Here is a 13,220-nt window from a genome sequence, read left to right on the forward strand (position 1 = left end):
TACTTTCGTGTAAATAAAGACAAAAGTATTATAGGAGTGATACCTTTATTGGCTAACCAAAAATAATTATTGTATTTAATAGCTTTCAGAGCACAGAGGCCCCTTCATCAGGCAAGTTTACAAATGAATGACTGAGAAAAAGGCACAACATTTAAGAGCTGTTACATCAAGAAATTTGTACAGTGGGAGGGGATACATCATTTAGATAAGCTAAAGTAATAAAAAGGAGGTTTTCTTTACAGATGGATTTATGACCCACTACATGGACACACTTCACACCCCACAGCAGAGTGACTCCAGACCTTTGAACTCGTAGGACTTTTACTCTTCCATCTGTAACAAAAACCTCAAACATATCATGCCAATCCAACATAAGGGTGGGTGGAAGGCCCCAAAAACAATTCCATCTTGCACTACTTTTCTTATCTGCCATTGCTGTGTGGCAAGGTTTCCTGCATGCGATATAAACTGCCATGTGTTTATGCCGTTGCTCTGTCACTTAGTATCCAGCTAATTCGCTGCAGTTTTTGGCCAAAAGTGGATGAAAATAATATTGTAACCTGTTAGGTGGTCATAATTGACTGGAAATGACTGCAAATTAGTGTTATTGAGGTTAATAATAATGTAGGAACAAGAAAGAGCCAAATTATGTGATTTTAGCATATTGCAGCAATTTTAAAAAAAAATACAGATCCAAAACCAAAACACGTAATGGCGGTTTTGCCAAAATCAAAATCTACACACAAAGTTTATACAGATCCAAAACGAAAACACATACACTATATGGACAAAAGTATTCAGACGCTTGACCATTGCACCAACACGGACTGTAATGACATTGTATTCAAATAATTATACTTTAATATGGAGTTGGTCCCCCTTTTGCAGTGATAACAACTTTTAACTATTCTTTTAAGGCTTTCCACAAGATGTTTGAGTGTTTCTGTGGGCATCTGTGCATATTCATTCTGTAGAGCATTTATGAGGTCAGGCACTGATGTTGGACGAGAAGGCCTTGCTAACAATCTTCGTTCCAGTTCATCCCAAAGGAGTTCAATGGGGTTAAGGTCAGGGCTCTGTGCAGGCCAGTCAAGTTTTTCCACAGCAAACTCATCAAACAATGTCTTTGTAGTCCTTGCTTTGTGCACTGGGGCACAGTCATGTTGGAATAGAAAAGGGCCTTCCCCAAACTGACGCCACAAAGTTGGAAGCATAGCATTGTCCACAATGACTTGGTATGCTGAAACATTAAGATTGCCCTTCATTTGAGATAAGGGGTCTAGCCCAAATCCTGAAAAACAGCCCCATACTATTATCCCTCCTCGACCAAACTTCACAGTTTGCATAAAGAAGTCAGGCAGGTAATATTGTCCTGGCATCCGCCAAACCCAGACTCACCCATCTGCTTTACAAACACAAAAGCATGATACATCACTCAACAGAACACGTTTCCTCTGCTCCACATTCCAGTGTCGGTGGGCTTTACACCACTCCATCTGACGCTTGGCAGTGGAAGTTGGTGATGTGAGGCTTGCATGCAGCTGTTTGGCCAAGGAAACGCATTCCAATAAACTCCCAGTTATTTGTGAAGTTGCAGTAGGCACCTCTTAGCACATATGCCATGTTGTGATGTTATGCACATATTTCATGGTGAGCTTCTTTCTACAGAAAGTGTGTTTGTAACGTGAGATATTTAAATAAGCTTCAAAGATTTAATGGATGGAGAGTTCACTTTATGGGTCTACTGTAACCAGACTAGCAGATGGCTACAGAGACGTTTTCCTGTCACATTATAAGATGTATTTTACATATTTGTCAACTCTCCAGGAAAGTCCGAGCGAGCTGGCAATTCTCCCGGATCCTGAATATCACAGAGAATCGCATCATTTGACGCGATTCTCGGTGAATCACACCATTTTGGAAGGCCAATTGCGGCATTTTGATTGCATTTGCATTGCATTTAATTACACAAAAAGGACCCATGAAATAAAAACACCCCAATGTACTTTTACCATTTAATATATAAAATGTGGCTTGAATGAGTAGGATTTTAGGAGAAGTGATAGTAGGCAGGACTTTGAAGTGAAGTTTTTACTCTTTCCACCTTACACATTTCCAGCAAATGGATATACAGAGTATTTATGTAGACAGATCCTAAAAGTGGAATGTGGTTGTGTATCCACTAGGCGGACATGCAGGCACACTTGTGAATAATAAAGTGTATTGCACATCATCATATTCTGTTTTTCCTTACATGGTAGTTTACTTAGTAAAATTGAAATATGGGCAACAAGTCCATCAAGGTCTTTTAAAATAATTCAGTAATACATAACTAATTATTTTGTGGCTGCTTCCACTGTGTAGATGACAGGTACCCTTTAATAGATGTGTGATAGGTGACTCAGAAGAATATATGCAGTTTTTTAGGGAAACACTTCTACCTACTATTTGTATACTGATCTAAAAAACCTGTACTGCATTACATCAACCAAAATCATAACAGGATATATTTTTTGTGCTTTAGATAATGCCCACTTAGTTGGCTAAAATTTCTGTAGAACTTACTTGAGGTGTAAAACATATAATTGTATCTTCATAACTACAATGTAGTGTCATGAATGTATAATACACTGTTTTTCAAGTTGTTTCATTCTTGATGAAATTGCTGGTGTCAACAGTAGGTGTCTTGCATTGTTTTTCCAGGTTCTTCTTAATTCATTGTTTTTTCAGGTTCTTCCTCCATTTCACCCACATCCCCAGTCAGGGCCGGACTGGGACTAACAATCAGCCCTGGCATTTAAAGCACACAGGCCCACGTGTTGTGGGCCCCATGCACTATATTGTTGCACACTGATGCTGGCTCAGTGTGCGTTGCTGGTGCTGTACAACATGATGTAGTATGAGTGTGTGTGTGTGTGGGGGGGGGGGTATTTATTTCTCCTAATGACTCTCAACATTGCATTGTTAGCACCCCAATTACATCAATAAATACCATGACAATACATTATTAGTACCCAAATTACAGCAATAAATAACCCCCCACACACACTCATACTACATCAATACCCACCCACATTACAGCAACCGGCATCACCCCCCACATTACAGCAACCAGCATTACCCCCCACATTGCAGCAACCAGCATCCCCCCACATTACAGCAATACCCTCTCCTACTTATTAACAATACTAAGCCCCAAATACACTACAGCATTGCCACCACCACGCCACCCCATACTACAGTAATGCCACCAATTATAGAGGCACCACTGTAGGAAACCAATGTTTTGCTTTTTTCAAATCTCCCACAAAATAGCAACAACAGAATACTTACACACATATAGGTAACAGGTACCCTTTTCCCTCAATTAAATAGTAATGGCAGAATTTTCATGAATCATTCCACATGAAATAAAACTAACATATATCTAAAAAAAACCATAACTATTGAATGACCATTTGAACCCACACGGCCGCATTAAAAGTATTTCCATCTACAGCAAAATGTCAGAGAAAAATATTTTTTTACTACAGTAACTGGATATGCGTCTTTTCCATTCATTTTAAATAACAGTATATAAATTAAGGGGTATAGAGGAGGTGTGTGAGGGATAATTGGATGTGATCCATCAGTTTGATTAGATAGGAAATATTTAGATTATTTACCTGGAGACGTCTACCCCCGTGACTCACAGGCAGGGCCGACAAGAGGAATTTTGAGCCCCAGTACAGCAACTTCTTTGGGCTCCTCTCATATTCAACAATGAGAGACTTGCCTTTGGCAGAAGTTCATATTATGCCACAACGTAGTGCCCCCAGTTCATATTATGCCACAACGTAGTGTGCTCAGTTTATATTATGCCACATCATAGTGCCCCAAGGTCATATTATGCCACATAGTAGTGCCACAAATCATATTATGGCATAGTAGTGCCCTCAAATCATATACCACACAGTAGTTCCCCCAAATCATATTATGCCACAATAGTGCCCCCAAATCATATTTATGCCATAGAAGTGCCCCCAAATCATTAGTAGTGCCCAGACAAAAACTCATTCACAATTAAAAATTGGTACAGCATATCAGATACTGAGAGTGCTAGTCCCAGGAGCAGCTTAATACACCATTTACAATGCAAAGAAAAATAGATATATTGACACAATCACAGAAAAAATTATGACAAGCAGTGTTTTTTCCTCTTAATTAAAAATACATAGTGTTTTAAATGTCATTGGATACACAGTAGTGCCCCCAGTTCAAGAAAGGATGGTTAAAAACACATTGCACACAAGAAAATATATGAACTTACCTGATCATAGCATCCTGTGTTCTGTTCTCCTACTGGGCGCGCTGGGCGAGGAGGGATCAGCAGCTGTAAGCTCACATGGGCAGTCGGGAGCAGGAACAGAGCGTAGTGGAATTTTTTTTAACACTTGTCCCAATTCTTCATTACCAGCTGTGTTTCATGATGGTTGCATCCCTGACATTCCCACTCTTAAGATGTCTCTCCCTTTACACTTTCTTTTACCTATGCCCCTGCACCATCTTCTCCTTTGTCCCTTTCACCTAACCCATCTTCTCCCCTGGCACTCTCACACGTCTTCCTGCACCCTCTACCCCCATGGCCCTCACACATCTTTCTGCACCCCCTTCCCCCTGGCTCTCTCACACCTAACCCCCTGCACCACCTTCTCCCCGGGCTCTCGCACACGTCTTCCTGCACCAACTTCTCCCCTGGCACCACCTTCTCCCCTGGCACTCTCACCCCTCTCCCAGCACCCCCTTCTCCCTGGATCTCCCACCCCTCTCCCAGCACCCCCTTCTTCTTGGACCTCTCACCCCTCTCCTAGCACCCCCTTCCCCCTGGATCTCTCACCCCTCTCCCAGCACCCTTTTCCCCCTGGATCTCTCACCCCTCTCCCAGCATCCTCTACCCCGCTGGTTCTCTCACCCCTCTCCCAGCACCCCATACCCCGCTGGTTCTCTCACCCCTCTCTCTGCACCCCTTCCATCTGGATCTCTCACCCCTCTCCCAGCATCCCCTTCCCCCTGGATCTCTCACCCCTCTCTCTGCACCCCCATGCTCTCTCACCCCTCTCTCTGCATCCCCTACCTCCTGGCTCTCTCACACTGGTGACCCCACCGTGAAAATCGCGGCACCCCGCGACCCGCCCCTTGCGAAAATTGCGGCACCCCGTGGCCCCCACCCGCGATAATCGCGGCACCCCGCGATCCCCCCCACAAAAATCGCGGCACCCTCGCGATCCCCTCCCCCATTCAGAAAACAAAAATCTTGAAACTGTGTCCAGCTTAGAGGGCTTAAGGGGGAGGGAGTGGAGGAGCACGCGACAGAGGAGAAGAAGAGTCGGGCCAACCCATCCAGCCATCGGCCCTTCTGGCATTTGCCAGAAGTGCCAGATGGCCAGTCCGGCCCTGTCCCCAGTCCTGGATGCAGATAGGGATGTGGGGTTGGACTAGTTCTCTTCCCACAGTACACATTTACAGTTCTACCAAATGTCTCATCACTCACGTTCAAATACTGTTAGGATTTTTAACCCATTCTCTATACGTATCGCAGCGATCTATTACCGCCCTTGACCCCACCTATAATTTCTTGAACATTTCACTGCATGGCTCCCTTACTTCTTATCTTCTGACATCCCCACCATCATCATGGGTGATTTCAACATCCCTATTGCTAATCCACGTTCTAATGCTGCTTCAAAACTGCTCTCTCTAACCTCCTCACTTGACCTCTCCCAGTGGGATGATCTTTTTTTCTCTAGACTATGGTCCGTTTCTAATTTCCTTAACACTCCTTTCCCCCTCTCAGATCATCACAATATTAGTTACTCGCTTACTCCTTGTTCTTTAACCTCCCTGCTGTCAAACTCTTTTATGCCTTCTCATACCCGCAGGAATATTAACTCTATGGATTTTCAACAGTTTTCCAAATTTCTCCAACACCTTCTCTCCCCAATTTCTACATTCACCTTCCCTTGATATGGCAGTTCCTAATTTTCACCATACCCTAGCTATTAATCAAGTGGCTCCAGCGACTCTTCATACTCCACGTAGACTTCGTTGTCAATCGTGGCACACTAAACTAACACGAAATCTACAAAAACGTTCTCATAAAGCTGAACGTCACTGGCGTAAATTCTGTATCTGTAATGATTTTAGCGTATATACTGCTATCTACCACTCCTATCGAAATGCTCTGGACACTGCTAAACAAGCATACTTCCAATCTCTCATCTATGCTCAGGATTCTAACCCCATACACTTTTTTTTAACACATTTAAATCTCTTCTCAATCCTCCCACCCCAAACTCTCCGACTACCATCAGTGCCCAGGATCTTGCTTCTTCTGTCAAGGACAAGATTGATAGGATCAGACTTGAAATGGTATCTCCTCCCTTGACTAGCAATCAGCTCAATTCCTTCCTAACATCCTCTGACACATTCTCTTCATTTGATCTCACAAATGAAGAGGAAGTTTCTACACTCTTCTTATCTTCCTACTGTACTTCCTGTCTTCTTGATCCCATATCCTCACAAATTGGTAGGTCCTTGCCCCGTACGCTCATTCCACCTCTAACTAAAATCTGTAATCTCTCTCTCTCTACTGGTATATTTCCATCACTTTTCAAGCACGCAGTGATTACTCTTATGCTAAAAAAAACAACATTCTGATCCGAACTCTCTCTCAAATTACCACCCCATCTCTTGGTTGCCATGCCGCTCCAAACTTCTCGAGAGAATTGTCTACACTCACCTCACATGTTTCCTTACTGCAAAAAACCTATTGGATCCTCTTCAATTAGGCTTTCGCTCTCAACACTCCACAGAGACTGCAATGATCAAGGTTTTCAATGATCTGATCACAGCTAAAACTAAAGGTGATTACTCTCTTATAGTTCTCCTGGAACTCTCTGCTGCATTCAACACTGTTAACCACTCTCTCATACAGACGCTACAATCCCTTGGTCTTCAAGACACTGTCCTATTCTGGTTCTCATCCTACTTACCTTATCGCTCTTTGTTAATTTCTCTGGAACAACCTTCACTTTGCTTCTTTTATCATTTGGAGTACCACAAGGATTAGTTCTAGGTTCTCTGCTATTCTCTATCTACAGAACTTCTCTTGGAAAACTAATAAGCTCCTATTAGTTTTGAGAATCATGTCTATGCGGATGATACACAAATTTATCTAACCTCTCCTGATCTCTCACCATCTGTGTTGTCTCAAGTTACTGACTGTCTTTCTGACATTTCTTCTTGGATGTCCTCTTGCCAACTCAAACTCAATCTTTCAAAAACAGAATTAATAATATTTCCACTCAACAATAGAAGCTTTCTGTCTGACATTTTTATTTCTCACTTGTCTCAAAATACCTGCAAATCGACACCTCCGTTCTGCACAAGATCTGTGTCTCTCTTCTACTCTCATCACTTCCTCCCATTCTCGGTTACAGGACTTTTATCGGACTGCACCCACATTATGGAATTCCCTCCTTCGCACCACAAGACTTTCCTCTAGTCTTCAAACATGCAAGCCGTCTCTGAACACCCACCTCTTCAGACAAGCTTATAATATTTCTCAGCCACCCTCTTAATCTCCCTAGGTTAGCCTATTACCATCCTCTACACAACTAACACAAGTCAAGACCAACATAGTTGTGTGACAGCCCACTAAATACTTTGTAACCCTTGCATTCTAGCTGGACAAATATTCAATATTATATAGCACTTACCCTTGTGTATCAAACCATTGCTTCATAGATTGTAAGCTTGTGAGCAGGGCCTTCTTACCGCTCTGTATGTATGTATTACTCAGAATTGTTTTATTACTATTTGTTCTCAATTGTAAAGCGCTACGGAATCTGTTGGCGCTATATTAATAAATGTTGTTGATGATGATGATACATTACCATCTACGTCTGTAATCCTGAGCAGTGGTGGAACTACCGTGGGTGCAGGGGATGCAGCCTTTATTGAGCCAGAGATAAGAGATAGAGATAGAGACAATGCTGGACCCACAGAGCCCCCACAATTTCTCCCAATGATACTGCTCTGCTCTGAAAAAAAAACAAAAAACTGGAGTCCTCTTCTAAGTGCGGTCTTGCATGTGCAGTGAAAACATGTGCATGAGGCGCATGCTCAGAATAGGTCCCCAGTCTTTTTTTTTTGGAGCAGAGTGTAGGGGGCCTCAGAAGGATATATCCTACCTAAACTTTATGGGGCCTGGAGATGCAAAATGTAGAGTGCAGTTCTTGATCCTTGGGACTATTTTATGCCAGCTTTCCTGTTGCTCAGGTACTTCACTAATGTGTTTATTTACCAGACAATCTTTGCTACCTAGAGTATTTTAGCCCTGTCTTGCAGGAGTCTCTATTGTGGACCTTATACTATTGATCCCTGGACTCTTTCCTTGTCCTACTGATTGGTTCAGATCCTTCTGACTTTATCCTGTTTGTGCCATTGGCCAAATAGCGTTTACTTATATATATTGTATTTACTCTATTTCTGTTACTACATTATCTTGTTTCAGCTGTTTTTCTGTGTTCAATGTATTTTGCTATAATGGTATTCTTTTTTTCAACATTATTTTGTACTTATTTTTATTAATACATTTACATACTTTACCTTTGTGGTTCTAAGATGTTATTTAATAAACCCACTATAGCATGAGTCTGAAAGGTATTTGCATCTAGCTATGAAATGATATTTAGCGAATATTAGCATTTCCTTTCTAAGGTCATAGATATAAATTATATTATTCTCTGCACTAATTCATAATATATCTGGTACAAGGATTACTCCACACTTTTCTTCAACTTCCTGAAGGATCAGTATGAACTTGTGCTGACTCGAAGCAATATTTCCTCCTCATATCATACTTGACGTTTTAACAACACCTGTCATCGCATCATTAGGTGTGAGGAATTTGTCACAATGTGCTTCCTGATGAATAATGCAGGAGAACCATAAGGAATTCTTCCAGGGTATTCTTTAAGTAGATTTAACAGTATACCCCTGTATGTGAACCTGAGCACCAGGTAATGCTAGCAATTTGGGAATTGTTTTCCTGCTGTCAAAAGACAGCCATCATTGTTTTTACTAATTGACTTAAACATAAAAACAGTTATAACTTCAGCTTGCCACTAAACAAACATAATTTAAGGAAAGATAAAATATGAAATATCTATACACAATATATTTTCAGACTAAAATTCTTATTAATATAACATACATTTATCCATAAATTAGACAAAAGTTCTGATATAAAATTTGAATTCATTTAATTTAAAGTCATGCTTAATGTACTGGTTAAACATTTTGCAGACTATAAATGTGCCCAAGTGGTTGACTAGATAATCTGGCCACAAGCTGCATGATTTGGTTGGCCAATTTTGGTAAATTTCTAACAAAATATTAAACCATTGTACCATATGTGGGCTAGAAAATTAACATACTATACTATATAAATCTAATCTTATCAGATTTGATTGAGTTGAGATGAAATACAGCTTAAATGATGAACCTCATCACTGTATGTGTTCAACACTGCCATGTAGGAACACGTGGTGGCAATATTGTTCATCCCAGTACGTAACCAATCCCAACAGTGCAATTCGTCCTTTTATGTGGAGTGGAAATCGATCACTGCTACTCTTGAACAACGGATGTATGGGCATCTTTAAAATTAGTGGTAGTGGTGTCATCGGCTCTGACAAAGCCGACAGTTGAGAACTACAAATTAACCCCAAAAACAATAAGTGACAGTATTACAATATGGACTTACCATATAGCAAGCAATCATTATGTCCGGCAGCTCTAATGATGTACAGATGGAAAAAATGCAACTGTCATAAATATCTACATAAAGAAATAACGTAATTTCTAATAGACACAGTGCAAATGGTGCTTTTAAAGCGACAATGGGCAGACCCATTGCCAGTATAATGTAATCCAGGCGGCGTTTAGTAGGTTAAAAAAATCATAACTTATATGTCCAGGTTATAGTATTCATAATGTAAAATAATCAACATATTATGGCACCTGGAATCTCCAAGGAAAGCAAATTTAAATTACTTGTCTCACACTAGGCTCTAAGGTCCTGTTACTTACCCCTCTGCTGTTTTTCTAAGCTGTCCCTGTGGTCTGCAGGTTCTGCTGGTCTCTCTGAAGGGTGCTGCCCAGTCTGTCTTCACTCTAGAGTTCCCTCCAAATCCAGTGCCTGGGAGCCTCCATCTTGGATTCAGTCACCTGTTCCCTTTCAGCCAGTCAGAGTGCTGCTTCTACTCAGCTGACCACAACCTCCAATCAGGGAAAAGCAATTACTATAAAAGGACTTCCTGGAGCTCTAACCCATTGCCAGTGCAATGTTGATTCCTCAGACGCCAACTTGTCTTCTAGCAGTCTGCAGTCTACTCAGTTGTTTCTGCTCAGACAGCACAGCCTGCATTCCGGTTTCAGCCCAGCCCAGTGTTCTAGTTACAGTGCGGTCCAGCATTCTGGTTCCAGCCTGGTCTCTTCTGCTAAATCTGATCACTGTCATGCTATTCCAGACTTTTTTCCAGTCTCCAAAGCCATTCATATCTAGTAGCCTCTTGAACTCTCAGCAACAAACATCTGTGCCAGTTTATTTTCTACCATGCGAAGGAACCTAATCAAGCCACCCAGCTTCTTGCGCATAGCCACCAGTTCTATTCCAGAGTCCCAACCCAGCCCGGTTGCAAACAAATCTTCAAATTACTAAGATGTTATTGGCTAAAGATCTGGATAAAGCCTTGAAATAAATCCATAAACTTAAAAATAGGGTAAATGCCTGGAAAGGCGAGAAAATGGTTCTAGAGAGGAGATAAGTATTTGGGAAAAGGAAATAAAGAAGTGAGGGCAAGAAGGGTGATCTTCTTAGGGAACCCCAAGCCCAAACTTTTTAACTTATTCCAGGCAAAGCGGTGGGGGCCATTATATTCTAAACACTATGAAATGTGGGCATATAATTATTAACAAGATTTGTAATGTATTCCATAATGGCTATAAAGCATATTCTATTTGATAATTTAATATTTCACTTCTGGAGAGTGGGGTATGCCCTTTACGATGTTTTAGTGATATGAAATTTTGCAGCATTGCAGATGTGAATAATTAATTTGATTTGTTGGTGACTAATAAACTTGTTTCGTTGATTTGCTCTAATCTTAGTTTGTTCAATTAGCTTAGAGTCCATGCTCCAAAATTTTATTTAACATAGAACAGCACCACCAATAGTACTGGAAAGTACTCAGTAATCTACAGTCTCTGAAACAAAGGTCAAACTATTGAGGAAACATTAGATACCATCTAGTATATGGTAGACGTTCTGATATTTATATTAATTGATGACTTCTTAATTATTTTTCTAATTTACATTCAGTCCTTCTTATTAAGAGTCTTCTCAGGATTTCTTTCCCAGGATTTCTCATGAGTTTCTAAGTTGTGTGAGTCCAGAGCAAGGACTGCATTATAAAGAATTTATATTTTTTTTTTTTCCTATTTACTGAATATGTACAAAGTTTGCAGACGTCAGAGCCATCTAGATATTTAGAAGCTTGTACCATATATTCCCCAGAATTCGCAATTAAAATGACTATCTGCACACCAGGTAAGAAGTAGGGGTGGGGGAAAAAACACATAGACATTTGACTTTGTAATACAATAAACCCATCGGAAAAAGAACATTCCAGGAGTGACACCTAAGTTACAGCCTGGCTAAGGAAATAGGTGCATGGAAGGTAGTGGGTAGACCCCCCATACTCAGGAACCCTATAACTTATTTCTCCTACCTTGCCTTAGAATGTTAATACAGTCCACTGTGAAGTAGAATAGTATATATAACCCTATCAGAGCAGGGAAAAAGGGACCAAAAATTCTCAGAAATATTTTGAAAAAGGTCCAACTAGTAAATTGGATTCTTGTTTCAAAAGAGTGTTCAAGAGTTGTTTGTCTCGGTAGAGAATATGGGCGTTACTAAATTATTGGAAACCAACATATAACATCTTCAAACAGTAACAGATATAGAAAAGTAACAGTGGAACAAAGCTGAAGAGTCCATACATAAAGCATACATTTTCAATAGAACTTAGGACCATATGTTTGCATATTAAAAACCTATCCAATGTTGGGTTTTCTGTGGATGCTCCAGTTTCCTTCCCCAGCCAAAACATGCTGAAAGGTTAATTGGCTTCTGACAAAATGGACCCTATTATGTATGTGTTTGTGACCGTCTGGTATGAAATTTAGATTGCAAGATTGAATGGGGCAGGTACCGATTAATGATTATATATTCTCTGTACAGACATATGTAATATTTGGATTGGATATAAATAAAAAGATGATATATAAACATCTAATATTGATTACACATATATCAAATAGCAGGTAATCCAGAGCTTTTCAAGTAGGATTCTTCTATAAAATATACAGAAAATCTGTGTACCTTAAAGTAAAGTAAAACTTGATATGATCAAAATAAAAACCCACAGTGCAAAAAGAAAGAATCCCCTAATGGTTATCAAGCCTGAAACAATGCAGAACTTTAACTATCTGTTAGCTATAAGAAAACAATGTTCTTCTCCATCAAGTCATAAAACTTGTCTTGTAAACTCCAGATGCATTATCAAAGAAATGTTTTGTATCTCAAAAGGGCTGACAAAATCTCAGTGGATCTATATTGGCCATGAATCAGAATGATGCATTTCTGATATCACGGAACTGAAAGGACATTGTAGCAGTGTCAGTTTCCAGTTAGGATCAACCTGTATTCTTCATGTGCTATTCGAACTGGAAGAATTGTTCTGATGGTTCTCCAGAAAGAGGCCATCCTGGTCCTTTCCATACCCTCTTAAAAGGTTCTCTTTGGGAAACCAATGCAGAGAATGTAATTCCACTGATGACCATTAATGTAAGTCTATTATAAGCAAACAAAAAACTCAGGTAAACTAGGTCAGACAATCTGGGCTGCAGCGGGCAATTAACTTGCTGTTATGGGGTGCCATCAGGGAAAAGGCAAAGGCCCAGTGCTTCTTTCTTGCTACTAGGTATTAAGTGGGAGCAAAAACCTCAATTTCTGAAAAGTAAGCCAGGAAAGGTCCTGCAAAAATTGTAATATTTTGATTAATATCAGCTTAGATTTCTTTTTATTATTCAGTAGCCTAAATTGTGTGTTTGAA

This window comes from Mixophyes fleayi, chromosome 1 (genome assembly GCF_038048845.1).
Source record: "Mixophyes fleayi isolate aMixFle1 chromosome 1, aMixFle1.hap1, whole genome shotgun sequence".
Taxonomy (NCBI): domain Eukaryota; kingdom Metazoa; phylum Chordata; class Amphibia; order Anura; family Limnodynastidae; genus Mixophyes; species Mixophyes fleayi.